This window comes from Daphnia magna, unplaced genomic scaffold (genome assembly GCF_020631705.1).
Source record: "Daphnia magna isolate NIES unplaced genomic scaffold, ASM2063170v1.1 Dm_contigs096, whole genome shotgun sequence".
Lineage (NCBI taxonomy): Eukaryota > Metazoa > Arthropoda > Branchiopoda > Diplostraca > Daphniidae > Daphnia > Daphnia magna.
Window position 1 is genome coordinate 346,504 of NW_025533123.1, and position 27,557 is coordinate 374,060.

General features: G+C 37.0%; 1 long non-coding RNA gene across 2 annotated transcripts; it reads right to left on the reverse strand.

The window, feature by feature from the left end:
- Nucleotides 1-53: 53 nt before the first annotated feature.
- On the reverse strand, nucleotides 54-27,195 carry LOC123477605. Of its 2 annotated transcripts, none has more exons than XR_006652695.1 (3): nucleotides 26,976-27,195; nucleotides 7,509-7,642; nucleotides 54-118 (listed from the first exon to the last, which is right to left on the reverse strand). It is a non-coding gene; the product is annotated as an uncharacterized LOC123477605 (long non-coding RNA). The 2 variants fall into 2 exon arrangements; XR_006652696.1 differs by lacking the exon at nucleotides 26,976-27,195 and adding an exon at nucleotides 10,396-10,619.
- Between the last annotated feature and the right edge of the window lie 362 nt (nucleotides 27,196-27,557).

Here is a 27,557-nt window from a genome sequence, read left to right on the forward strand (position 1 = left end):
CTAGTCCGGCCTCCTGCTCCTCCCGCGGAAACGGGCAAAACGACGCCAGTTGACCTCGATGAATGGCGTGCTGATCAAACTGGTCCAGTTTCTTCATTCTGTCCTTCACCGACACTGACTGGATAGAACGGAATTGCACAGGCATCAATGATGATGACAGACAATCAAACGAATCTTTTTTCTTCTTTTGCGGCTAGTGATTTGATTACAAGACTAGAGAACTATATATGTATGTATATATATCTAATAACAAGCCAGGGATTATTGTTTGTGCGCCCAACAGTTTTCTTATTCGGCGGCGGTGGGCGTAGCACACACACACACACAGACGCACATCAGCACACGCATAGACGTCTTCGATTATTGTTTATTCTTCTTCTTCGAATAGCCACCCAATAAAGAATCCATGGCGGCCAAGTTGGTTCCTGGCCTTGTTTAATTCCCAAATTCAAACACATACACACCAACACACCAACACACACACACAACGTGCCAGAATTTCACCGACAACCCAGAGAAATGACAACACGTTTAATGTTGGCGCGATTAATCTTAAAAAAACACACGGCGCAACCAAAAAAATAAGATCAAGTCGGGCAAAGGCCTCGAATGAAACACACCTGGTTGCAGCCGGCGCTCAACTCGCAATGAAAGCAGTGCCCAAGACTACACACAACCCAAAGGGAAGACCTTGGCAGGCTTTTTTTTCCTTTTTCTTTTCCTGGGAATATAGCCCGTGGGGCAGCACAAACTGTTCTTTCTTTATAAAAGCGAGACAACCAAGTTCTACGTATACGTACTATTACAACCGAATATACTATGGTGGTAGGGTAGTGGTAAAAAAGAAAAAAGAAAAAAAAAGGAGGAGGTAAAAAATCTAAAAGGGAAGGTTACATATGTGTGCGTGTGTGTTGGTAACAGGGTCCAGCCCAGGTTCGTTTCCAAACTGGTTCAGGCACGCTATTGGTCGAATGCAAACGCCTCGACTCCGCCCAACTCACGCGACTCGTTTTTCAGCCGCCTCCTACTTCCCTTTTTCTGTGTGTGTGTGTGTGTGTGTGTGTGTCTATAAACCCAAAACTGTTAAATGCGTGTGTGTGTGTGTTATTGTGCTCTGAATTTTCAAAAAGTCGCTTTCAATAAAAGAGGAGAAATTCGAACAATTCAATTGGAATCATGGCTGATGCGAGATGCGCCGTTGCCAACTTTACTCATTTTTTTGTTGCTGCCAAAATCTTTAAATTCCCACATCAAATTGAAAATAATAAAATTTTAAAAATAAAACGTCTGCATTTTCGATAACATTCCTTTTTTGTGTGTTTGAAAACGATGGTTCAGAGAAAAGTGATCCATTCTCGCAGATATCCAGCTAGCCATACATTCATAATTCATGGATTTCTTGGTCTGTGTGTGTGTGTGTGTGTGTCTAGATTGAAACCGGGTCTGAATTCACCACTCTCGGGAGGAGAGAAAAAAAGGAGGCCATCATTAATCTTATATGGATATGTATGCCGGATGATATTGTGCAAGGTCCCTTAGACGTTGGATTCTGAGGGGTGGCTGCTGCGGAATAAAAAGGGAAAAAAAAAAAAGACGAGGGGAAAAGGAAAAAGAGGCTCCATCGTCCGTTTCCTTCATCTGTGGAAATTGGTAGTCGGTGGTGGACACTTGCATATATTGATGCTCTCCCCCCCACCCGTCCCTGGACTTTCTCCCTCTCTTCAATATTCACAATGGTCCCTTTTTTTTTCCCTTATTTCGCCCTTTTTTTTCGCTTGTGATGGCCCTGACCATTATCACGATTTTCCTCTTTAGTCGTCACATTTATCCGTATTTCTGGCATTTTTACCCCGCTTTTCCGAAGAAAATCCCCCCTGAAGAAGAAACGAAGAGAGAGGGGGTCTTCCAACACACACACACACACACAGGATGTGAGGGATGGCGGGGGTGGAGGGGGTTTCGCCATGGATGTATATTTTTATATGACAAATTTTTCGAGCTGTAGTCATCTCTCCGAACAAGAAAGTACACGGTATGCTATATATATATATATACCGTCAACCACTATGTGTACATACAATATGGCAGCCCTGGAGCCATTTTCGATCGAACAGGGAAAGGGGGGGATTGAGTTGGAGGAGGGGGTCAGAGAACAGCACACACACACACACACTCCAAAATCAGAAATAATCATCAACAAGAATAGGTTACATCAATTGAAAATACTTCGATCAACGTATTTGGCCTACAGTTGGGTCCTCTCTGTTGCTATCGGTCATCTACTTCCGAGTTCCTCTTTTCCTTTCCCCCTCACACAGACACCCCCTCGTTACAAAATGGATTTTCTTAGTTGACAGTTCCAGGGTGGACAGAAGGGCGAAAGCAAGTGCTTCACTCATTTTATTATTCGAAAATAAACCAATTTCCCCAGCCCCGTAGAATGAAAAAATGGAAATGGTTGGCGGTAAAAAGTACAGGGCCATTCCGCACAATGGCCATTAACTAACTGCTAAAAAAAAAACCAAAGTGGCAACACTGTGTTCTACAAGGATTTGTCCAAAATGCTCATTTCTACTTGGCCTGTTATTATTTTTAAACGGTCATAGTATTTGCCCCTCCTCTACTCTTTTCGTCCTACATTTTTGTTGTTTTTCCGACTCGTCTTCGAAAATGGTCCAGGAGCCACTGAGCAGACGCAAAGACGCGCGGAATGTTTTTTTTTTCATTTCTTGTACGTGCCGAGACATGTAGAAAGGAACGGAGGCCATCTTGTGATGTCGAGACGCTATGTGCGTCAAAGAAATTCGCACAATCGAAAGACAACAACAACAACAACAAAGAGGGTCAACATCCGACAACTCATCGTCCAGTATTGAAATTTGGAAACCATCAAATCGAGATGGTCATCTGACAAATGAATGTCCAAAGAGAAATGCTCAAAAGGGGGCGCACATGCACAAAAGGAAAACATTCTTCCATCCATCCCCCCATTTTGCACATAGAAATCAAGAAAAGAATTTTAAAAATTCTTACCTGGACACACAACCTGTTTTCTAGGCAAAAAAAAGGAAAAAGAAAAAGAAAACTGTGCGTTTAAAAAGAACAAAATCCTATCGCACACGGCATATAAAGATGTACTATGTAACTGAATCTTCTTCCAGTCGGCTGCTCACTTGAAACTCAATAACTTTTGCAGACGACCAAACAAGGGGAGAGGGAAAGAAAAAAATTGCCGATGGCGACACTGTCAAGTTTTCAAACGATTTCCTTTTTTTTTTTTTTTCGTTGATTGTATGTTTAGAACTTGTCGGTTTCTAACGGAGTCACTGTGGCGTCCTCCCTCCCCCAACTGTCCGCGTGTGTGGGGTTGGAATATCGAAAAACACGCACAAACCACCGACGACTCAAGAAGCAAATCAAAGAAGAAAAAAAAGGGCAGAAGCAGCCGAATGAAAAAGAGAAGGGGAGTGGAATAGAAAAGAAACGACGGGGGGTGGTAAAGAAAGGAGAGATGTGTGTTCATGGAGGGTCCTTGTAACCATATCAGGAGGATGGGTAAGAATAAGAAATTGCAGCAGGCGTCTTGTAACGATCGTGCGCAAGCGCCTGGACGTCGCCCAATGTTGGAAGGCCAGCTGCATGCAAACGAGCTTGTGGCACAGGGGGCGAAAATAGAAGGTGGTGGTGGGGGGAGGTTGGAGACAAACTGTCAAATGGGAGGAGAGACTTGAATTCAAACCGTCCAATTCAAAATCCCACCTAAAACTTCCCCCTTTTGCTATCCCTGGACTAGAAACGGCCAATCGCGTACGACCAGTTTTTTTTTCAATCGTCTTCCTCATTTGAATAATGCCTCCAGCATAAACTTTTTATTTGGAAGGTTGTTGTTGCGTATCAACACCTTTTGTATTGTTTTGCATATCATTTCAGTAATGATATAAAAGGGTTTGTTAATTGGATGGATTCGTCTCTAGCTGGAATGAAAATGTAAACGTCCAGGAAAGAGAATTGATTGATCTTTACAAGAAGTCCAAATCTTCCCATCCCCTCCTTTAGCCTACAGACACACACACACACACACACACAGGGAACTATGGTCCAGTATCCGGCAGAGCTACAGCTTCTTTATCGATTGAGACGGCTGCGCAGGAGAATGCCAGGCGTCCCTGGAAAAAAAGAAGAAAAGGGTGGGGGAGGAGAACCATATAGCGAATGAGATCGGGCACATCAACAGTGGACTCTTCCATTCTTCTCAACACACAGCCGTTTTTTTCATTTTCAATACATCATTAGAAAAACCGTTTTTTTTCTTTCAATAGAAAGCTGTTCTTCTTTCTGTTCAGAAAAAATGTTCTGTTGGCTTTACACAGACACCCACCCTTTTAAAATTGATTGAAATAAACGCCCATAGCACGAGCCTCTCCAACACGAACGTGTATATACACGTCGAGAAAAGTCCAGGGCTGCCAAAGATCAGTGGCGAACCAGGGCAGCCATTGATCGACCAGTGGTCTTGCCGCGAGACCTGGTGGAGATTTTGATGGCGTCTCTGTTTGGCTTCGACGCTTTGCTCAGAATCTTCTATCTTTACATTCAATATGTATATATTTACGTTCGCTGTCTTTCGCATTATAGATTTATTTAACCTGTAGAACAAAAAAAAAAAAAAACACTGGACTATCGACTATTTTAGGCTCTTGGTTCTACACGGTAGCAGCGGCCATTAGTAAAGTGCCTCAGGCGACTGACCAATGACCGTGATTGATTCAATCTTGCCAGGGCGTTCACTACTCTTTTCTTAGTTATAAATAAATATACTCGCCCCCCTTTTTTTACTTCATCATCAAGTACTGACCGCTGCTGGATGCATCCCCCCCTCTTCTCGTTACGCAATGCTTCCGGGCGAATTACCATTTCCCCGCAATTGGGAAAGAAGAAGAAGAAAAAGAAAAAAGGGCGAATCAAACAACAAATTTACATATGTGATTACGCATTGTAATTGAAAATGATGCGTGACTACCAATTGTCAGACGTTATTTTCTATTCTTCAACGAGAAATAACAACATCTTGGAAATCTTTTCTTCTTCGTTAACGTGGAACGCCAAACAACCCCGTTGGATATATATTTCCGTCCGGTCGGTCGTTGTTGGCTACCGTTGCTGCCACGCGAAGAACCAAATGGAACCGTACACACACACACACACACACACAGAGAGAGAGCTAAGAAGAAGAAGTAAGAAGAAGAAAAAAATAGGTGCATTTCTAGACGAAGCAACACAGCATGGGGTGCACGTGTTGTTATTATTTAGGTGGAAGCCACAAGCTATAAAAATATACAAACAAAAGAGGCGGTTTCCTGTTCTGCACACTGTACCCACACCACCGAAGAAAAGAAGAAAAAATAAAATAGAAAACGTGAAGAACTACAAAAAAGAAACGGGATTTTCGTAATCAGTAATCTGTCTATGCTTGATTGTTAAAAAGTACGATACGCTTGAGAAAAATATATAATAATAAATCGAATCATTTCCAGCGAACTCGGCGCAGAATTCGCGATCAATTTCGAAATCAAGGAATTCCAAAAAAATTTCAATAAAAAAAATCTAATTCATTGAAATGAATCGCCCCTGTTTTCATAAACAGCCATCCAAAATGCTGAATTTGGATTGGATCCAGCAGAATATAAAGGAGTCGATTGAAAAAAAAAAGGAGAGCGAAAGGGGTTGAACATCATAAATGCAAAAAAAAATGAAATAGAGGAAAGGGCGGGGTCGTACTTTCTATACGATCCCGATCTCTTTTACATACGCCACCCTTTTTATGCACGCCGACCAACCCCGTGTCGTCGTCGGATGCAGACTCTTTGAAATTCAGAATGTCGAATGAAAAAAAAAAACATGGCGAGATTGAGAGGAGGGAGTTGGAATATTCTATTGGCCGCCGACTTGCTCTGAAAATCGATATGTAAAAATAAGAATAAAAAAAGACCGACGCCAACGACGCCCCCTCCCACGTCTGAATTCAAGGCTGCAGATTTATTGAACTGTTTGGCGCACGCGTCCTTTCTACGTAGATCTAAATAGTGCGTGACATCGAACAAAAAAATCAAATAAAACAACAAATCTTTGGGGTGTTGATTGTATATAACGTTTTAAATATTGATTTCCATCAAACGTGCCTTATTTGTTCACCATTTCTACTTTTGTTCTTGTTGACATTTGTTATATATAGACTAGTCAATAATCCCATTAGGCTTGCTGATAAGATCCGGTTCCTTTCAGATTATCGCGGCTAAACCAGTAGCCTGTATATATACAAGCATATATTCATTCCTATAATTAAATGCTATTCTCTCTATGATTTTCAGTTGGAATATCATCGTCTTCTTTCCTTCGTTATACGTGCCTCGTTATATAAAGCGGGCAACGGTCGTTATTTGCTTCTTCTCCCTTTCTATTTGCATCGCATTAAAAAATTCATGAGGTTCATTCAATTAATATGTTGGATTGACCACGTGATGACGTCCGAAGAAAAGGATCATCACTATAGTGGCGTGATTATTACGACAAACGGATAGAATGAAATCTGGTTCGACCCAGGATAGACTCGATTGGATGTGTCTCTTCTCTCCTATTATGTGGACATTTATATACATTTATAATGAAGCACACAGATGATGCATAATGAGGCTATCATCATTTGCGACCGGATGAAATGAGGCTGACATTAAGGGCCAATGAACTCGGATTGTGTATAGTTAAAATAAAAATAAACTTTTGTTTTTAAAAAATTCATTTTTTGTGGATCAAATAGGCAGGTCACATCATTTCCCTGCCTGGAATTGTAAATGTAAAATCTGTATACAAGTTTTTAATGTATATTATATAGAAACTGGCCCGACGGATGACGCTAGTGATGATTCTTAAATATACCGGATTAGCGCGGAATGGAGATCATAAAGAACTACATAATAGACTCGTTATTAATACTATCTCGAAATTAAGAAAAGGCCAGGCAAATCAGGTGCAGAGCAGTAATTCTTTTCTATATAATCAATTCCTCCCTCATTATGGGATTTCTTTGATGTTTTGAAAAACAATCCCACGGTATGGGTTTGAAAAGAAGCCCGGCAGATATGAAATCACGCAATTTCACGATACATTTCTATTAATAACCAAACAACACAAATGAATAGAATGACATTCAATGGCTTCCATGTTACAGTATATAGCCTACAAGCTTATGCAATATTATACACCGGTGCATGTGAGCTGTAATTAGGTTTGATCCATTGGCTGGTTGCGTGCATGTACGACCGATCTGTTTATGAGTAATAAACGGCCTCGACCCCGAGCGTATCACGTTCGACACGGCACAATAACAACAACAACAACCCCCCAAAAAAAGCCTTTTGACCAGCACAATTTGGGAGGTGGTTCATGTACATAAATATATAGAACATAGAAGAAAAAAAACAAAACATAAAAGGGAGATATCATTAGCTTACCCCTCTTTCTTCTTCCGTTTGGCTCATTAGTTGTCAGCGGGTGCTGTATAGAGGGCCATCTTTTTAATCAGAGTCAAACGATCGCAAGAAGATGCGCTTAATAATGATGATGCACATATACCATTAACGTCCTCCTGCCACGTATATATAATTAATACATAAAATAAATAAATTTGTATGCGTTATGTCGTCATATATAGGACCATCGTATCATTCAAAGCAGGTGCTGCTGTACATAAATTATAGACGTCATACACACTCATTTTTCTTTATAATTATCTTTAAAAGCATGAAAGGCACTGATTTTCGAGTTGTAACCGCACAGTTTTGTAATTGTTTGTGACGTGTGTTGATTTTTTTGGGGAGGGAAAGGACATCATTGCGACAAAATGATTGCATCGTTTGCAGCATCCCATGTTGTTTGCCCGAAAGGCCTACATCATTACAAAGCGGAAGTTAAGATAAAGGTAGGCCCATTTTTTTTTTTTTTACATTCAAACAATATTTTTTAAATAAAAGTTTTCTTATTTTTCATGGCGGCTACTTGAAAAAAAAGGAGGGTTAATGACGACCTGATTGGCTCAAATCCCTGAAGACTGACACACGAAATGAAAGTCAAATAGGCAATTGTAAAGAACGAAGAGGAGAAAATCATTAAAAAAAAAAAAGGGAAAAAAGAAAATGGTGCTGTTCTTTTATAATAATGGCCGCGTTTGTTTTTGTATACATATAAAACGTCTTGTATTATTTTAAAGACGAGAAACAGGTAGCCAAAGAAGAAGTCATTATAAGAAAAGACTTAACAAACACGAGACACAACCCCCGTATTAGTTTAATAGAACAAAATGGATGGAACAGCAACGAAAACTGAATAGGGGCTGACACGAATGTCCGCCTTTTTCTCGTTCATTTGTTTGTTCCACTTCCTTTCACCGTGGCACCTATATACACTATGCTGTATATGTACATTTTTCATGAAGGAGCTTCTTCTTCTTTTTGAGATTATACATTTAAAAAAAGAATGAATGCAAGTGTCGAGTTAATCGGATTTTTGGGGACAGCATTTCCGGTTGCCTGTCGACTTACAACAAAACAAAAAGAAATGAATCCATTTAATATTAAACAAAATTCCGATACGTTCTATAGTATATCTACTTCAGTTTGTTCTAAAATAAAAATGAAAAGTAATAAAAAACAAACAAAAAAAACAGCTGATTGCCTAAACATCAACGTTATCTTTGTTTCAAGACGAAACAAATGGCCGGCGCTCGCGGCCGCAAGATTTTCAATCGTCAATGGCAAGTGACCGAAATATATACACACACAAGTCTTAACGAATCTACAAGAGGCAGGAAGCGCTTGAATTCATGGGACATTTTCACGGTGGGATGTATGTGAAAAACCACAACGAGTCCCCCCTTTTCTTTTTTTCTTTCTGCCTTACGGCCAACCGGGTTTTGCTGTAATGAACAATTCGTGTATATATCGATACACTTGCCCAAATAGTTGACCACACAAAAAGCTTGTGGCAACAGCTTACAAGCCATTCGCTTGATGGAAAATTATGGTTACTGTCCGCTGTCATGCACACCTTTTCATTGTGATTACATTTACCTATATCCATGTTGTTTTGTTTGGGTTTTGCCGAACATTTTTGGATTTTTTTTTTTGTTCAAGAAAAATGTGTAGGCTAACGATTGCCTGATTAAATCCCAAGCTGAAAAGTTCTCTTCACTATAAATTATATATAAGAGCACTACAGTATATATGTTATATAATATATACCGTAAATTATAAAGCTCTTCTTGAAATCCCTCAACCGGAAGGACATGTTCCGGATATAACTTTTAAACAAGATTTGGCTTTTTAGAATATATCGTTTTGCAAGATGGCAAGACCCTTCATTTTTGTTTTTTTCCAAAAACCAAATTAAATCAGGTTTATATAACAATGAAATACAGTTGAAAAGAGTTTGCTAAAAATTAGGAAAAACAAATGGGGGGCCCTGTATATTCTAAACCGTGACGGACGTAGATATTCTATTATTTCGTAAAAATCATTTGTATATAATAAGTTAGAACCTTTTTTCTTTAAAAAGAAAAAAAAAGAAGGGCCTTCATCTGCGAGTTCAATCAATTTTTTTAAAAAAAAGTATTAGAACTTGCCGAGTGATTTGTTGCGGTCGCGGTTTCGACCATCTTTTATTTCTCTTCGATGCATAAAAAAAAAACAAAACGCCAGCTGGGTCAGCTTGATTAATGGTCAATGGTCTCTGTTACAAGTTGCTCTATTTTTCTAATAACTTAACCGTACATATATACGTTTACACTATAGCAGGTGTTGAACCGCATATCCTCCTCCTTTTATTTTAGAAAGGAGGGGAGGACAAGGTGAAAAAAACATTCAAAGGTGCGAAGCGAGGGCGGTCTGTTCTTTGACTTGTTCATCCCACTCAAAGTTTATCTGTTCCTTCTCTCTCTTTTTTTGGCAGGGGAAGGTTTATTTCCAACTTCCCGTTTCTACTTTACCTGATCAGTTTTTGATTTTTTTTTTTTTCTTGTGTTTCCTTTTGCCTATTGTTCCAAAATGTTCCATCAGACATGGTTTGATTTTTTTAGCAGTAACTTTTCAGGGTTTAATGGAAATCGGATACGTTTCGAAAGCTAAAGAGAATTGGTTATTTGCTGGGATAGATCTCATCTACTTTTTAAAGACTGTCAATTTCCTTTGAGCAATTTTAATCGAATTTCATGATTAGATTTTAGAATAAGGTATATAACGAGCAGCCATGATGATTTTCAAGCAATAACACAAAAAAAGTTTGAAAAAATAAAATAAAATAAAAGCCTATGGGGCTGTCTGTAGGGGGTCGAGAAATGCTCGTTACCTGTGAGCTGACGTGGTCCAACGATTCAACAGTTCCGCTTGGTTGCATTTTTTTGCATTCACACCGTGTGTGTGTATGGACTCCCGTTGAAGGTCAAGCAACCTTGCACACGGCTTCCCAAAGCTGATGGCTAATGACAGTCTTCAACGAACGCACAAGCCCAGGGAAATGTACAGCACAATCACTGGACTCGAATGCTTCAACTCATTTCTGACGTATTTCAAGTAAAAAAATAAAAATAATTATTTCGGTCAGTCTATTTTCTTTTGTAATCGACTAACCATGTAGAGACTAATGGAACACCCTTCAAAAAAAATGTTTATTTAAATTCCACACATTCTTTCATGTCACAAGAAAATGATCTCGTTCCTCTTCAAAAGAAATGAACAACATTAAAAAAAGAAAAATTCAATTCACCAATCACAATAAAGAGCAAAAACAATTGTCTAGATGATACGCATCATCGACGTTAGACAGAAATGGAAGTAACGCCATTTTCGCAATTTCTTCATGTAAAAATATTTATAAATAGTTTATATAGTACCTAAAAACAAAAAATATATAAATGTATTATAGTTTTATTGGCAGGTTGGACCGCAAAAGAATTCCAGCATACACACATAGTGTATATATATGTAGTCTATACATATATAGGATAAAAAGACAATCGTCATCATATGCAGCCGACTGGAACTCTTGTAGTCATTGGATATAAGTGGCATGCCAAGCAGCCAGACATGTATGAACATTAAAGCAAGCCGACCGCGAGCCATAACTGGATGGCCCTTTTTTCTTTTTATAGTGTTAACCGATCATGAAACGAACGCTTTAGATGGCGTATGGCCCCAACAGCCTCTTGACTTAATGAAATATCAAATCGATTTTGACTTTTTTCTTTTTTTTCTTTTCTATACAACAGTTGTCATCTGCAATGGTTTTGTTTCGAGTTGATTTAGATTTACGATTATGTCCTCCCTCCTAATATTTATTGATTCGATCCGAAAAAAATGATATTCAACTGATATTTTCTATAATCGATTGATGAATTTGTTTTGTTTTCCCAACCATCAGCTTCTGAATTTACCTTTTTTTTTTTTTTTTATCATTTGAAATTGATATTTATGTTCATATAGAGAGGCAATTTATAATTTTCTCGTGTGTGTGATGATGGGGCTTTCATTTTAAAGATGGAGCTAGTGTAACGTGATCCACGTCCGTGAATGCGCACAGGAAAGAAAGGCTAACGGATCCGTGAAGAGATTCTTATATATCTTTTCTTTTTTATATACCGGTAATGACTCGTTTGGAATAAAAAAGAGAGAGGACCACCTGCATCTTTCGTAATATGGCAGCAGCAAAAAGGATGTGCATAACAAGTCATTAAGCCTAACTCAAGTGTGACTATATATATATACGTGTATACAGTATAGGCCCCGACGCGTTATACTTTTAGCTTTATATATATACCTGACTCCAGCATAGACACTATATATCCATCCAACATTTTTCTTTTCTACCTTTTTTTTTTTTTTTTTTTAATTCTTTTTTCCCGCCACCTTGGATGCATTGTTCGCCCACCTGCCGAGAACTTTCTGGCTTCCTCAGATGAAGAACGTATGGAGCGTAGAAGAATTACCGGTTCTAGATGTATACGACTATATGGACCAACAAATGTATTCTCCCAGAAAATCATAAATCGGTCGCCATTTGTAATTCGTGATGTAGATATAACAACATCCGTATAATTCCATTTTCGTATTATATCTATATAGGTTTTTGTGTCGTCTTCAGTTGTATATTGCCATTCATCATTTGGTTTCATTCTATGTATATTCGATGAATGTTTTCACATCGACAAAGACGTCGTCAATTTTAATTGCTTTCAATCTGGGATGGCCAACGCGTTTGATCGATTGTGGGCTCAAATGTCTAATGATCTTGTATATAAATGACATTCTTTTATATTTTCACTGTAGTATTTTTTTGTTTTGTGTTTTTTTCCCGGATGCTTAAAAGCAAAAATTTTTTGTGTGCGCGTCTCAAAATTAAACATTCACCACACGAGCCGCACACAACGTGGAGGGCTGTTATATTCCTTGTATAGACTTAACGTTTCAGACCAAAATGATCGCAATCATGTTTCTTGATTGCCTTTCTTTTGTCCCTCCGCCCTCCGTCCATTTTTTTATATATATACATCGCTACTGGCCTTTGGATTTGTTAGTTATACCCTCCCTTTTCCACCCTATACATATATATTATATTTATATATAGTCATACATCTTTTCCGGCTTCTGTATATCTTGATCGGGCAATTAGAACGAGCCCACTTTTGCATTGTTTGCTGCCGTGCATTCCAATGATGTCATCAACCAAACGCCACCACATCTCTGTAGTTACCCTCCCTTTTTCTTTGCTATATACACACATAAAGCCAGAGAGAAAAAGAAAAAAAAAGAAAAATAAATAAGTTGGTGTGTTACATCAAAATTGCTATTTCTAAGCAAGACACGCGTCGGCATGTTGGTGTAAGCGGTGCACAATCCCCTTGCGTTTCATATTATTCTCAGGGCTTTTATTTTCATAACTGTATATAGGAAAACAAAATTGGCTGTTTATATATACTATATAGATATATATGTGTATGAAGTGTATATATAGGCGCAATAGCAGACGGTATAATCTGTCTAGCTCATATGAGACATCATCTTCGAAAAAACAAAACACGTGGTAGGCTATATAGCATTGTTCCAAATAAAAAGAGCTTCAATGTCCTATGGCCTATAGACCATGTTTAAAACAGCTTATTATGATCGCTTCTATAATTGATGAAAAGAAAATCAAGAAATAATAGTTCAAGTGCAAAGTTAATAAATCAGTTGTGCACTGTAAGCAAAACGTCCCCAAGAAATTGTAGGAAATCAAGTGGCAATTATATCAGTTTCGTGTAGTCTTTTCTGTGTTGTTTTTAATTAACGTCTTCAAACCATATATACTATAGTATAACAAAAAATAAAAATCGCCATGTGTTGTTGGCCAATAAACGCCAAACACAAGCGAAATTAAAGAGAAACGATTCATCGAGCAAGGAGACTAGAAAGGACTGGAATTATTTGTGTGTGTGTGTGTTCCAGTTGAAAAAGTCGGAAGCAAACAATGACCAATCAACAAAGGTTATATCCTATCGTCCGTATCGAGTCTCTCACGATACATTATATTCCCCTTGACTATAATATTTTCTGCCGTTTCTCAACAACCAAGTCAATATGGCACGGCTTTTATTAATTTTATTTGTTTAACTGTAGACATTTTTTTCACAAACATTTCTCTCGGACTTGACGCGCAATTTGAATTTGTAACACATAAAACGCATTTTATTCAGCAGCCGTTATACGTACGTATCTATACGTATATAAACTACATAAAGAACAGCCATATAGGCTTAATTATATATAGTGATCCGTTAAGGAAGGAAAGTATTAAGCGTATTCATTTAATCATCGTGTTTAACTATTCAAAAATTAATAATCGAATAAAAGGATGTGCCAAAAATAGCCATACACGAGTTATAAGAACAAAAATGTGTCTTATTGATTGTGTATAATAATAAGCAATCAAGCATGACGTCAATTCTTAACGATGCATCATTGTTTAAAAGCGCACGTTATAAACTGTGCGCACCAGTTATAATGGATACATAATATAAATACCCAAATTATAGCTATTAGACTATAATATATTATACTCCCGCGCTAACTGCGTATTATTATGGCTTCCTTCGTTCTCAATTGATGATCTCTATTTTTGGGGCGTCACACTTGTTCATTTGTGTTTTGATTATATTGCGCCTCATTTGCCATTCGACAACGACCTATAATTTCGCCACGTTGATGTCAACTTGCGTTGGCATATCGGCGTAAAAATATATAAGGGAAAAGAAGACCGTGCCCGAGCAAATCAATAAAAAGCGCAACGGCTCGGCTTCTGGTGTGCAGCCACCGAACCTCTCTCTCAAAGACTCTCTTTTATTTCACCATCTTTCCCCAAATACCCGTGTGTTTGAAGTTTTTCTTTATTATTATTTGTCTGTGTGTGCGTGTGTGTGTAAGGTCCCATTTAAAACGTATATATAAGTATATATATAGCGACGTGGACTGGACCAAATTTGACAATATGTATTCAAGGAATAGTTATATAGAAAAGACGTTAGCTTTCAAGAGAAAACTATGTACAAAGAAAGCAGCAGCAGCAGCAGCAGCACTCTGTAAAATGGGAATTCGAATCAGTCATAGTGCCTTTACTTGCCATCAATAAAAGACTTTTCGATGGCCCTCTCTCTCTCTACCACTCGGCCATAATCAATAAAGCAAACATCCACCTTTGAATAATTCAACAATAGCCGCACCGAAAAACATCGAAACGAAGAAATCGGATTAGGAATATATATATAGTATAGGATATATCTACACACACCCACGTTATGGCTGCCAATATATTTACAATCTTCGTCAACACAATTATCGTTTCGAAAAAGAAAAGAAATCAAAAGAAAACTTGAATCATTTGAAATTCCGTTGTTCTTTCTTTCTTGTGTCATCATTTGACGCTTCCTTGTTGTTGTTGTTCTTACACTTTATACTTCATACGGCACCTCACACAGCACTGAGGGAAGCGTCGCCATTGTTATATTGCCAACGTATTATTATGATACGAAAAGACGATGGAATAAATCAAATAACGGGGGTGTTATGCGTTTGAGACGGAGCGCGGGATCATCACTCTTTTGAAAATGAGACAGCCTTTTCATTTTTCTCTACACATAATATAGTCTTTTATGTATATAAAATATATAAATTATATACGTATAATATCACTTTTTTATCGAAATATATTTAGGTTGCAGCTATATACATCCCCACCCCACCCCCTTATATGATTGTTTGTTCAGCCAGGCGTTATAGCCAACACACGGCAGCGTGAAATCTTGAAAACAGGAGACCGCCCGCTGTTGGGACGCGTGAGTAGATCGAATTTTGCATGACGAAAAATTCTAGACCCCGGCGTCTATATAAATGTGTGTGTGTGTATATGTATAAGCCTCTGGACGCATTTGTGTGTAGAATAGTCTATAGCAGCTTAGATATAGTTTCACCTACACATAATTCAATCGTAATTTTTTTTTCTTTTTCCCGCGCGGTCGTCTCGACTTGTTTCATAAACTTTAAATTATGGCCCGTACTTTTTTTTTGTTTTTTGGGGGTTCTGTGCTACTTTTTGTCGTTGAATTTCATTCCATTTTGTGTGTGTGCTGTGTGTAGAGGAGTAAAATAGACGTATATATAGACGTCCAAAAGTTGAATGCCTACAGCAAAACTGTGATTTTAACAAGACCGTTATTATCAAAAATGAACTTTTCCCAAAGTTTTTGTTGTATTGTTGTCCATTATTGGTGCTCATGTGCTGCAAGCAATTTCATGTTTTAACTGATTGGGAGCTTTTTTTTTTCGAATCGAATCGACAAGCAATTAAACTACAACCTAAAATTGCGATAGAAAACAAAACATTTCGACGAATAACTTTGAAAAAAAAATGAAATCAAATGGTTAAGTCGTTAACAATTTGTCGAAGCCCAATCTTTTATTGATGCGCTTAAAAGAAAAGAATTATTATTATTTTTTTTTTAAAACTACTCCTTCCATCTGTGTTTTTCCTATTGTTTTCACGGAGGAGGTTCGAAAAGGGGGAGGATAGGAGGTGGGATGGAGGTGGAACCCATTTGAAGGCGGTGTTATAGTAGATATCGACGTTGATGCCAACAAAATCGGGAGGGAAACTCGACGGTTTAATTGAACTAGGTGAGAATAAGCGGCCTGGTGTATAGGCTATAATACAGGAGAGAGAGGAAAAAAGAGGAGGCCGCCTACTTTAAACTCCATTTCTCCTCCTTCTTATCTATGGTTTATTTTTTTTAAAAGAAAAAAAAAAATTAGGAATGCCTAATAAATCCTTCTTGTTCTATATAAGAGTTTTTCTTATTGCCAACACATATAGAGCATTTGACCGCAGTTCTTTTTGAAGGTTACAGATGCAATTCAGCCCGGCTCGAATTACTTGCTGTATAGAACATCTACGATTTTTTTTTTTTTTACGATCGGAAATACGCACCGAACAGAAAAAAAAATGAAAATACAGGGCAGCACAGCACCAACTTTGGGTGTTACACATTGTCTTTTTGGTATACAAGAGTGGGGGGGAAAAAGGTAGGGTCGTTTCTCTCCCCCGCCCACACCTTACATAAAACACCGTTTGTTTCACTTCTGTTGTTTATATATACGAAAACAATCGCATTCTATATATAGCGTATAGACCTGTAAGGTTGACAAGAAAATTTAATTGATCGGTTACATTGTATAAGAAAAAAAGAGAAACAACAGTCGAATGAATGAATGAACACATTCAAATGAGTTGGTTGTCATTTCGAAACAAGAAAATCAACATTTGTTTTCAATTATATATAGAAATCAAAAGATAGAGAAAATGGGTGGGACGGCGTTTGATTTCATTGACGCAATCAATCCGTTGAGAAATGAACAATTTAATGCTCCTTTGAAATGCATCTGAATGTCGCATTTCGTTAACATCAAAGTCACGTTTCATTGAACAAACAAAGAGAGCTGACCGAGAGCGTTATATTCGTATATATACTACGTCATTCAAAAGAGAATTTCAAATGCTACAACGGCATACATCGCCTCTTCGTTCGGCAGGTATACAACAAAAACAGATACATCCAAACTTGTGTGAATATATAGCTGACCAACACTATATACTATATCCTATACCAAGCCAGTAAAAACCTACATTTGAATATATATATAAAAAATAATCATATAAACCCGACAGTCCCATATTGTACTTGCGTCACGCTGCGAAACAGAACGTGATCTACAATAGTAGGAGCTCCCCCCCTTTTTTTGTATTCTCCCTCATTTGCATATGGTTGAAATAATCAACCGGAGTTGTATATATATGCACATGATTCTTCTCATCTCTGACCGGCTCATGTTTGAATAATCTGCTGCTCTTATTCGTGAGAGACCTGCTGAGTCAACCTGGACGATTCGGATGGTGTCTACCTATATAGCAGTAGCCAATAATTCGTTTTCCTTTAAACAAAAATTATGTTTTGATTTCTTCCGAAATTATTTTTTTTCTTCGAATGAATACCAAAATTTCTGTTTTCTATACAGAAAAGAAAAGAAAAAAAATCAATTGAAAACAATTGACGTGAGCCTTGATCCGACTATGAATTTGTTTAGCCGTTGAAGTTGGCAATTCGTTGTTATCGACAATCATCCTATATATATCTATCTATATAAGGCCTTTCTCCTATTTCTTTCACCCTCACAGTTCGTCTCGGGTTGCCCCCTATATTATATATATGCCATTTATTTTTACTGGATATATAGTATTCGTCGTTCACCCTCCTTCTTCCGGAAGGAGGTCAGTTCAATCTCCGTAATATAAGGGTGGATGGGGCCGGGGGAACGTCCATCCACGAGTTTTGCCGGCCCTCTTTTCGACACTTGGTTTCATTGTTTAAACGACCCGTGGTGCGTGCCTCTAATTAAAGGAGAACAATTCTTCCTCAACCCTCTATAATTCCATGCCCCATTTGAGACTCGGCTCTAAATGAATGTCTATCTTCTATTATATATATCGATCTTTGAATTTTCTTGCATATAATGCGGAATATAGGCCTACATACAATTTCTTTTAAATATATGCGTAAAAGAGAAAGAAAGGAAAAACAAAACAAGTTTGCCCTGTCCAGTAGATAATAAATAGTTCTACTATAATATACGGGATATATTATAACAGCAGATAGATCCCTAAAAATAAAGGGGGGGGGGACTTAAATTTCGATCATCACCCCCCAGCAGTTCTCCCTCCCTGCGTGTGTCTCATTTGTAGCTTGCCCTTTGAATTTCCTTTCTTTCCCTGAAAACGCATTTTTAGCTGAAATTTCCTCGCATTCGAACCGTGAAGAGACTTTTATAGAACAGGGGAGCGAAAAATAAGAAGAAATCTATCCCCATATTCTGCTTTTTTCTCTCTTTTTTTGAATGATGAACGTGGAATATCTATGTATTATAGACTATATACAGACCTATAGTAGATACACGCCCATGATTTGCATTCTAATCGAAAGCTTTCAAGAGTGAGCCTTTGCCTCTATCAATCGTTTTTGCATGAGTAAGCAACAGTGGCTTCCGCTGCAGCATATGCAGATGGCGGGTTGGTTCGTCTTTGAACAAAACTCAAAAAAACAAAATGGCGAACATTTAGTTTTACACAAGGCACGTATTAAATATGGGCTGAGAAAGTAATAAACTCTAATTCTTTATATAGAAGTATTTCGTATGTACCGTGTTTCCTTTAATTAAGGTAGACTAGCGTTTTGTTTTTCCCGACACACCATTGCCAATTTTGATATTTCGAATAGAGAGGAAACTGGTGCAACCGAGGACAGGTTTCATAATAAACGATTTTTTTTTTTTTTTCTTTTCCCAGAACTTGTTTTAATAAAAAAAAAAAAAATGTTTCTTTAGATATTCTTATACCATCTGCCATTGTATAGTCTAATTTTTTTTAAATGGGTTTCTTGAGTTTGTTACACAATTTCATTGTTTTCTAATGTCTATAGGATTTCACTTGAAGTTTTACACGTCGTATTATATACAAAATGCATTTGACAGTTACCGGTTGAATTTCGAATCCCAAACATGTTTTTCTTTGATTTTTACGTAATCTACGCACACACACACAGAAAAGAAGAGAAAAAAAAATATATTTCCCGCAAAATAAAAGGATCTGTTGGGCAATTCAATCCTTTGCTATCGAAAATTTCCCCCTTTTTTAGGTGAATGCTAATGCGTTCAAATGCAGGTATATCTCCCCAAAAAGAAAAAGAGAAAAAAAGAAAACCAGCTCGAATTCATTGCACAAAAGGAGAATCCGAAAATAAGGAAACGGTAGTGCACAATACGGAATTCCAGCGTGGGAAATTCATCCTTTTACACAAAAAAATTTTTTTTTTTTTCTTTTTCTTGTTTTTTTTCTCTCGTTGGGTCGATGGGAACATTGCGAGAGAGAGATATAGGGTGACAAAAATCTATGGAAAACGGCTGTTATTCAAAGTATTGTGCAAGCCAAGTTTCCTGATAACCATGCTGCACCATTTGTTATGCAAAAGCATTTAGAAACGTGAAGAGGGATAAAATAAAAAAAACGAGTAGAAAAAGTAGGCTTTTCATAGGGAAAATGCGTTTTTTTTTAAACCTCCTCTCTTATTTTTACCCTGAAAATGAAAAAAAAAAAAAATCGTTTGATAAAAGAAAGATTTTTTTTTTGCCAGTTGCACGGGTTTATAAATATTAAATTTGTTGTTTTTTGTTGTTGCTATCTTAACCTATTTTTTTTCTAGTTTTTGGAAAAATAGGGTTAAAAAAATAAATGGGAAATTGAATTCCATTTTTATCTTTTATATTTTAAAATTTAACAGCAATCATTCTAGTTAGCCATCATTAAGATATGGCCAACAGTAGCGAAGCAATTCTCGATATTTCAATTGGGATATAGATGTTTGTGTGCCAATTATTAACGAGCGCAAAAAAAGCAAAACAACAGAGACAAAATGAGCGTTGTTCAATTGAACATTTATCATTATCTTTTAGTGGTCTATTAAACCCCAATAGAAAACAAGAATCCGAGCCAAAAAAAAAAAAAAAAGAAAGAAGTGCTAAATCGTTTATTTATTTATTTTTTTTTTAAGGGCAAGAAGAAGAGTATAATTTATTTATAGCTGGTGAGAACACCTAAATGCCAAACAGTCGATTCTGTGTAGTATATATAGCAGGACGGAATATTCACACGCTTCTTTTTTTTTCCTCAAAAACGGAAAAGGGAAAAAAGGATTACATAACAAGCAACGCAATTCTATAGACTCCTTTTTTTTTTCATCGGCTATGAATAAAGAGTGGATCAAAAAAAAAAAAAAGTGAATGGCTCACTTTTTTTGTGGGGGTGTGTTTCCCTCTTTTCTGAATCCCCTTTTCCCCCCAAAATTTACCCAGTTTTGCTCTTCCTATCTACTTTTTATACACGAGAATTTCGACCAAGATTTCCCTATTTTTATATCAACTCCAGTTTTTTTTTCTCTCTTCTTTCACAGGCAATAGAATAATCAAGTAGGAGCGAGGGAAGGGTTGCATCAGCAATGTATTGCTATTCATTTTCTTGTTTTTTTTTCACAGGTATCGTATATACGAATTTTGTACAATTATTTAATGGTAGGTCACGTACTGTTTATCACAAACTGCTTTATGATCAGTTTTCTTCTTAATTCGTTAATCGTTCATTGATTAGAGGACCTTGGTCGAAATTCACTTGGTGCTGTATATAGTGGAAATGTATATCTGGATTTTAAATTCCCCGCCTTGTAATATATAGCAGACGAATGCACGTAATGCATTAGCTGCTTAGGCTTGTCGTCAGTTCTAAATGGATGTATATATAAATTAATCTAATTTACTCGATATATATACGCTGCATAAAGCAGCACTAATGAAGGCGATGTACAGACTACACACAATCGTTCGTTTTGATCGAGTTCCTGTGGTGCAAACAGCCGATTCCATAGGAACTCGATCGTACGTGTTTTTCGTAACCGCTATCAAGTCCGATATGCATTGTTATATAACCCCCTATAACAGTCTATAAAGATGTTCTTTGAAATTGTCTTGTTATAAATAGATTTTTTTTTTGTGGGGGATTTTTCTTCCTGCAAAACATCGTGAAACTTCCACCAAGTTCCCCTGTTTTTCCCCAATTTTGTTTTAGGATAAAAAAAAAAAATCTATTATAACCCCTTTTATTATTTTTTTTTTTCGTCTGGTATACGTGTTATGTGATTCATAAAAAAAAAAAAATCTTTTCTCTCAATTGTATGAATATAGCAGCGAACACATGCTGCCGTTTTTGCCCTATTTTCAGGTTCCTCTTAAAGAGGGTAATATCTCACGATGTTCTTTGCTCTCCGTAAAACAGGATAAAAGGAAGAAAAAGACGCTCTCACGCATCAGACAGAGGGGGTTACACGATTTAAAAAAGGGGTTCTTCGTGGAAACGACGTAAAAAAAAAGGGGGTAAATTCATAGGTTTTTTCCCCAATTTTTTTTTCTTTTCTTATCAAACTGTTCGTTGCCATTGTGTCCCAAACTGACAACTCGATTTTTTTTTGGGTTGGCCTTGATTATATATACCCTTCGGTTTCCTTTCTATAAAGCTATGCCATGTTTTCTATTCTCTTTCTGTCTTATCAACTTACCATAAATAAAAATGTGGAAAAGAATTTATTGAGACGGTTATATTATATAGACCTTGGCCATATCTAATGGCATAATGCTCTTTATATCACCCCCCAAAAAAAAAAATCATTCGACCCCACTTAGTATACGTGATAAGTGTATATGGCTCTAAATAATAAGTTCTAGTATGCTATAGTATATACTAATGATTCAATTGACTCTAATATTTCATTAAACGATTTTATCAATGGAATCTTGTTTACATAATTAATATCGAAAAGTATATTGCGCCATTTTTGGGATTGATTAATTGCACTAATCTTTGGGACTGATGGAAAACTAATAATTTTATAATTCGAAAAGATTAAACTTGTATTTAAAGACTTCCCAACAACTCGTTCTTGTGTGTGTGTGTTAACTAATGCTCACTGAGCCTCGAACGTCTGTGCCCCGACAATTCATTCTTCTCTCTTTTTTTTTGGATAACAAAAGAGTTGTCATCATCTCCGACTTTGAAAATGTTTTTAAGTCATCACTTGTGCTCGTGAAGCAACGCGTGTAAGCGTCATTTAAACTTGCACGAGCATGTTTGCCATCAAAAAGGTGAAGTGAAGCAAAAATGAAGCTGCAATTCGAAGGCTTTATATATAGCCTATTACTAACGATGCTTAAAAAAGAGTCAAATGGAGAGCCTTTCTTTTTACGTGTGGGACATCCTTCCACTTGGGGATGTCGCTCTACTTTCTAACTGAAAAGAGGGGCAACATAGCATTTTTTCAAAGAAAAGGAAAAAAAAAAAAAAAATTAAATTGGAATCGGGAGGAAGTAGAGGGAAATATTGGGCCGGCTGCGTTTCGATCTCGGCTTCCGTCTTTTTGAGAAAGACCCGTTAAACCAAGTCGATGATATACAGAGCCAACCTAATGGAAAAGACATGAAAATCATTCACAGTTTAGTATAGCCTATAGTTAAGTATTTCTGACGATCAAAAGTAATTCTTTATCTATTTTTTTTTCTTCTCATAAAATGAGAAATCCCTCACGAGCTAGAAACTTGGTCATCTATACGGCCGATTCCGCGTAAGAGGGTTGTCGTGTATAGTTGCTTTCCATATACACGTAACCAATGGGAATAAACGAGTGAATCTCGACCTCGACAAGACAAACTCATTAAATTAAGATTGCTCCGAAAAAGGTAAAGGAAGAAGTTAACTGTATACGCCATACTGCTATCTGTGCTGTGTGTATTAGACTATAACGTATAGGAAGCTTTAACAAGTATGATTCACGTACAGTGTGCGTAATAAGAGACATCACGTACATTATCCCGAATAAGAAAGTTCTTGACCTCTCTTATAATGCGGCCATAATTGATCAATGAATCTAGAACTCGAGAAATGCCTGAGTGTATAGACGTTATTCGCTGCTCTTGTTTTGACCAGAGCATTTAAGTATTGATAGAATAGACACAGTTAAACGGGAAATTATTTTCAAAATACAGTGACGTATATCAATCGTGCAGTGATGATCCAATCCAAAAATGTGTAGTCTACACATAAATGTAAATCAGTTTATGTAGAAATCAAGAAAAATGTGTCGTTGAAATTAAGTTTGATAAGAAATGTTATAACTATAGCCATTGGTGAGGCATTGACCTCTTGAGTTGATCATTCAATGAAAAAAAGAAATGAAATCTCTTTACCTAAAATAGAGAAACATCAGATAACAAAATGTGTATAGGTTGGCAGCATTGGGTTATATTGCAGAAAAATATTAAGTCTGAATTTATCTGTTCTCCAACATTCGTTTGTTTTGACGTTATTTATATACTTGGAAGAAAAAACGTTAGAAATCCGCTCATCGATGAGGAAGAGAAAGAGAAAAAAACGAAAAAAGAGCAAGTGTTACATAGAGAAATATAGTAGCTCGATGATTATTCCACAAGGTGCAACGTATTTGAAACGAGTTCAGCAACGTGTTTTACATGGAAATCGTATGAACAAAAGTCTGATCTTTCGCAGCGGGTCGACCAACTAAAGCAAACACGCTATGCACGACTTGTCTGAACATGTCACATTATCCATGTATATAGTACGTGTATGTAAAGAAATAACAATCGAAAAAAAAAGGGGGGTTCCATCCATAAACAAATCCGACTTTCTGTATATAATACAGCACCTTCGTACTCGATGGACGCACACACGCACGTTTTTATTGACTTAAAAACATAATCGTGTAAGGTCTCCTATTCAGGCAAAAGAAAATGGGCATTTACTGATATAAAAGCAGAAATATTTTTGACGTAAATCGCGTGGATTTTTGGCTTTATGCGTTTTATCATCAAGAGCAACGTGAAAATCTGACTGTAGCTCGTGATATTATGTATTCATTATTTGTATATACGATGGCAACCGAATGTTCGCTATCTAAGAACAGGATCTGTTTTTCTATAAAAGGTAAACACAATACGTAAGGCTTTTGTTATATGTTCGTGTTCCTATACGAAATGCAGCGAAATGTTGCTAAATTAGTTGCAAATCACCCTCGTTTATCGCACCAGCACAACGTTTGATATTGTATGCCTATACATTTTGTTATGGCCAGCGGGGTATATAAGGCGTGTCGATCTATTATTTCAAAAAAAAAAATAAATAAATACATCGATCACGGTGGAGTTCTGATAATACTCTAATCCCACTAGAATTTTCATTTTTTATCGCTTGCTGCGGTTCACACAAACACATTTGTTCAACGTGCTCTTTTGTCTTTGCAGCACACACACATATACAGTATATAGAAAATACATAGATTTTGGCTTCGCTATTACGGGAAATATCAAACACTGTTGGCCTGCCGTGTATCATTTTGATTTATAGTTGGATGATTTACTGAGCAATTACCACTAAAACCTATATACAATTTCATACGGAATTGGGATAAGGAAAACAAAAACAAGTCACGTTGAGGTCTTTCTCGTTTGCGCTCGGCAGCCATCGATTATTAGGACGTACAAATGTACAGATCAAGATCGATGGCTATAAATCGAAATCACCACAATAAATATACATCAGTAATCAGAAACATTAATACATTTACAAGGCGGTGCGCATCTGCTATCAAAAATGCAATGCATCAAATTTTCATCGAAGGGAAATGCAGCAGATGATCTGGCCACGTTGCATGACATTTTATTAAGACTTAAATCATAAAAAAAAAAATTCAAATAGAACTAACGTAGTTCGACCATCAACAATGCGAACTTGGTTAGCCTACGCCGATAGCGATGCATTAATTCGTCCTAAAAAGGCGTGGCACAATACGAAATTTGAGTTCTTAAAATTGTAAATATAAAAACTCAAATGAAAATCTGCAATATTATATCAAAGGCATTTCCTTTTTTTGTTTTTTCCACAGGTCATATTAACAGCCTCTATACTATACAAAATATTTGAATTGGTATATAAGTCTTAATCCGACAAATATAAAAGCAACAAGCTTATTTATATATAAACGTTGATTGAGTGATTAATTATAGTTACAGAAAGCACTCGTGACGGAGTTATAAGATATTGTCCGAACAAGTTTTTTTTTGCTTTGTTTTGTTTTGTTTTTTCGATGAGGGGGTTTAACAAGAGCAACGACAAAGACCTTTAACGAGCAACCGGAAAACCGATTTGGAATTATCCGCATCCAAGCAAAGAGAGACTAGCTAAACAATGGAAAGAGATGAGAGATTTTTGTGGCCCAAACAGGAAATTAAGGACGCTCCATTCCTATATATATATACTAGGCTACACCAATTAATACCTACAGTGTATGACACACTTGTTTTTGCTTTCTTTTTATCTCATCTCCTTTAAGTCGTTCACGCAGCTGCCCTAATACCATCAATTGCTATATGGTTTTGCAATTGATCAACACTCGGCACACGACGTGCACCGCGTGATCGTTTCCTAATTTTTTTTTTTTAAAGGAGGGGTCTGCCCTTTTGTCTTAATTATATTTGGGGTATAAGTTTTTAATTGCTCAGATCTGCGATTGTGCCCCGGAAAAAATTGGACACGTTTTTCTCGGGATCGATTATATGTACCAGTTAAATGCATTTTGCTTGTATGCGTTCGCAATATGAAACACGAGTTATGACTATATATTTATATATATAGGCTACAAAATCATTTTGAAAAAGTAAAAATGCGTGGTCTACTAATAAATAAAAAGGGGAAGAAAGAAAGATAAATGATGAGGTTTATGTAAGCCAAACTAGGTCTATTACGTCGGGGGAAAAAAAAGAATGCACTTATAAATATATATCGACTGGCTCACCAAGACTTTTTTTTTGGTCTTGACTTTTACCATCTGTAGTAAAAAAAAATAAAAAATAAGAGAAAAGTATACAGGCGCCTGGTTGCGACAGATAAGTCAACAGTCGTTGGAACCAGGAGAGGGGAAGAACAACGAGAAAAATAAAAGGGAAGTCGGGCACGGAGGAAAAGAAGGGGGAAGATCGAATTCCCCGATCGAATTAAAACGCAAACAATGAAGAAGCCTCGCGCATGGGGAAGTCCGATAAAATAAAAAAAAAAATAAAAAATACAAGCACAATCACCAACCGGGCCAAAGTATAGACCAGAAGAGTCAAGTCAGCAAAAGTGGTTGATTTGATGACATTTCGTCCCTTTCGTATATATATGTTCTTCGAAAAAAAAGGACAACAATCGTGATGGGGTTAGTGGGGAGGTTGAACAGAATGAAATAAGTTGTTGACCAAATATATATGCTGAATGCAGTCTCTTGGTCAGCCGGTTTAAATTATATAGGTGACATCTTTTATAAAGATATACGCGGGAATCTTAAATTGAATGTTTAAAAAAACTTATAAGCAACTCCAATATACGTACGAAGAAGGCCTGTTCCAATAAACTTTGTGTTGTAAATTAATTTGCCTTTATGTGCGTTAAGGTTATGTAACTAAAACTGGGCGATTTCTGAGTGTATAGGCCTACATTTGGTACACGTGATGAGGACAATGCGTAAACATGGACGTTGAAATATAAACATTTGGTTGCTGATGATTGCGTAACAAACCCAGGGTATAACCTACCACATATAATTTTGCGTAGCTCGGCTTATAACTATCGAGTGGACATGTTGTTGGTATGAATAAAACAGAAAGATCATAGCGTTGGGAAGTTATTCTGAAAAAGGGACTCACCATACAGAATCGGAGTCAAAACATCAATTCAATGAAGATGAAACTATTCACGAGTAGTCCATAATTGTTAACATCAAATCTGTTGTTGTTTTCGCTGAGTCATTTTCGCTCCGCCGCTAACTGAAACAACTAACCGAACATTTTAAAAAATGGTGAAATGTAGACATTCACATTAAAAGGTACCCACGTACGTCAGGGGAAAATTAATTTAAGAACTGAAAACCCGTTGAACTATCGAAAGCGGCGATTCACATGGCACGCCAAATCAGAATTACAATACGCTACGTGCTTAACATTATCAGTCTCTCCACGTGTAGCTGATAACAAACGAAAAACAAAATTCTACATGTTGGGTAATCACGCATATCATTCGTGTTCTCGTATGCGTTACAAAATGAAAATTTCGCTTTTTTTTTTTAACGAGATAAATAAAAAGCTGTCCATTCTCCGTTTTCTGTACAACTTAGAAAAAAAAAACAAAAAAACTTCAAAATATAGCCGTTTGGTTGATACGGATATGACGTCATGGCCGTATCTCAAATAATGCGAAATAATGGAACACGGTCAAAAGAATTCAATGCT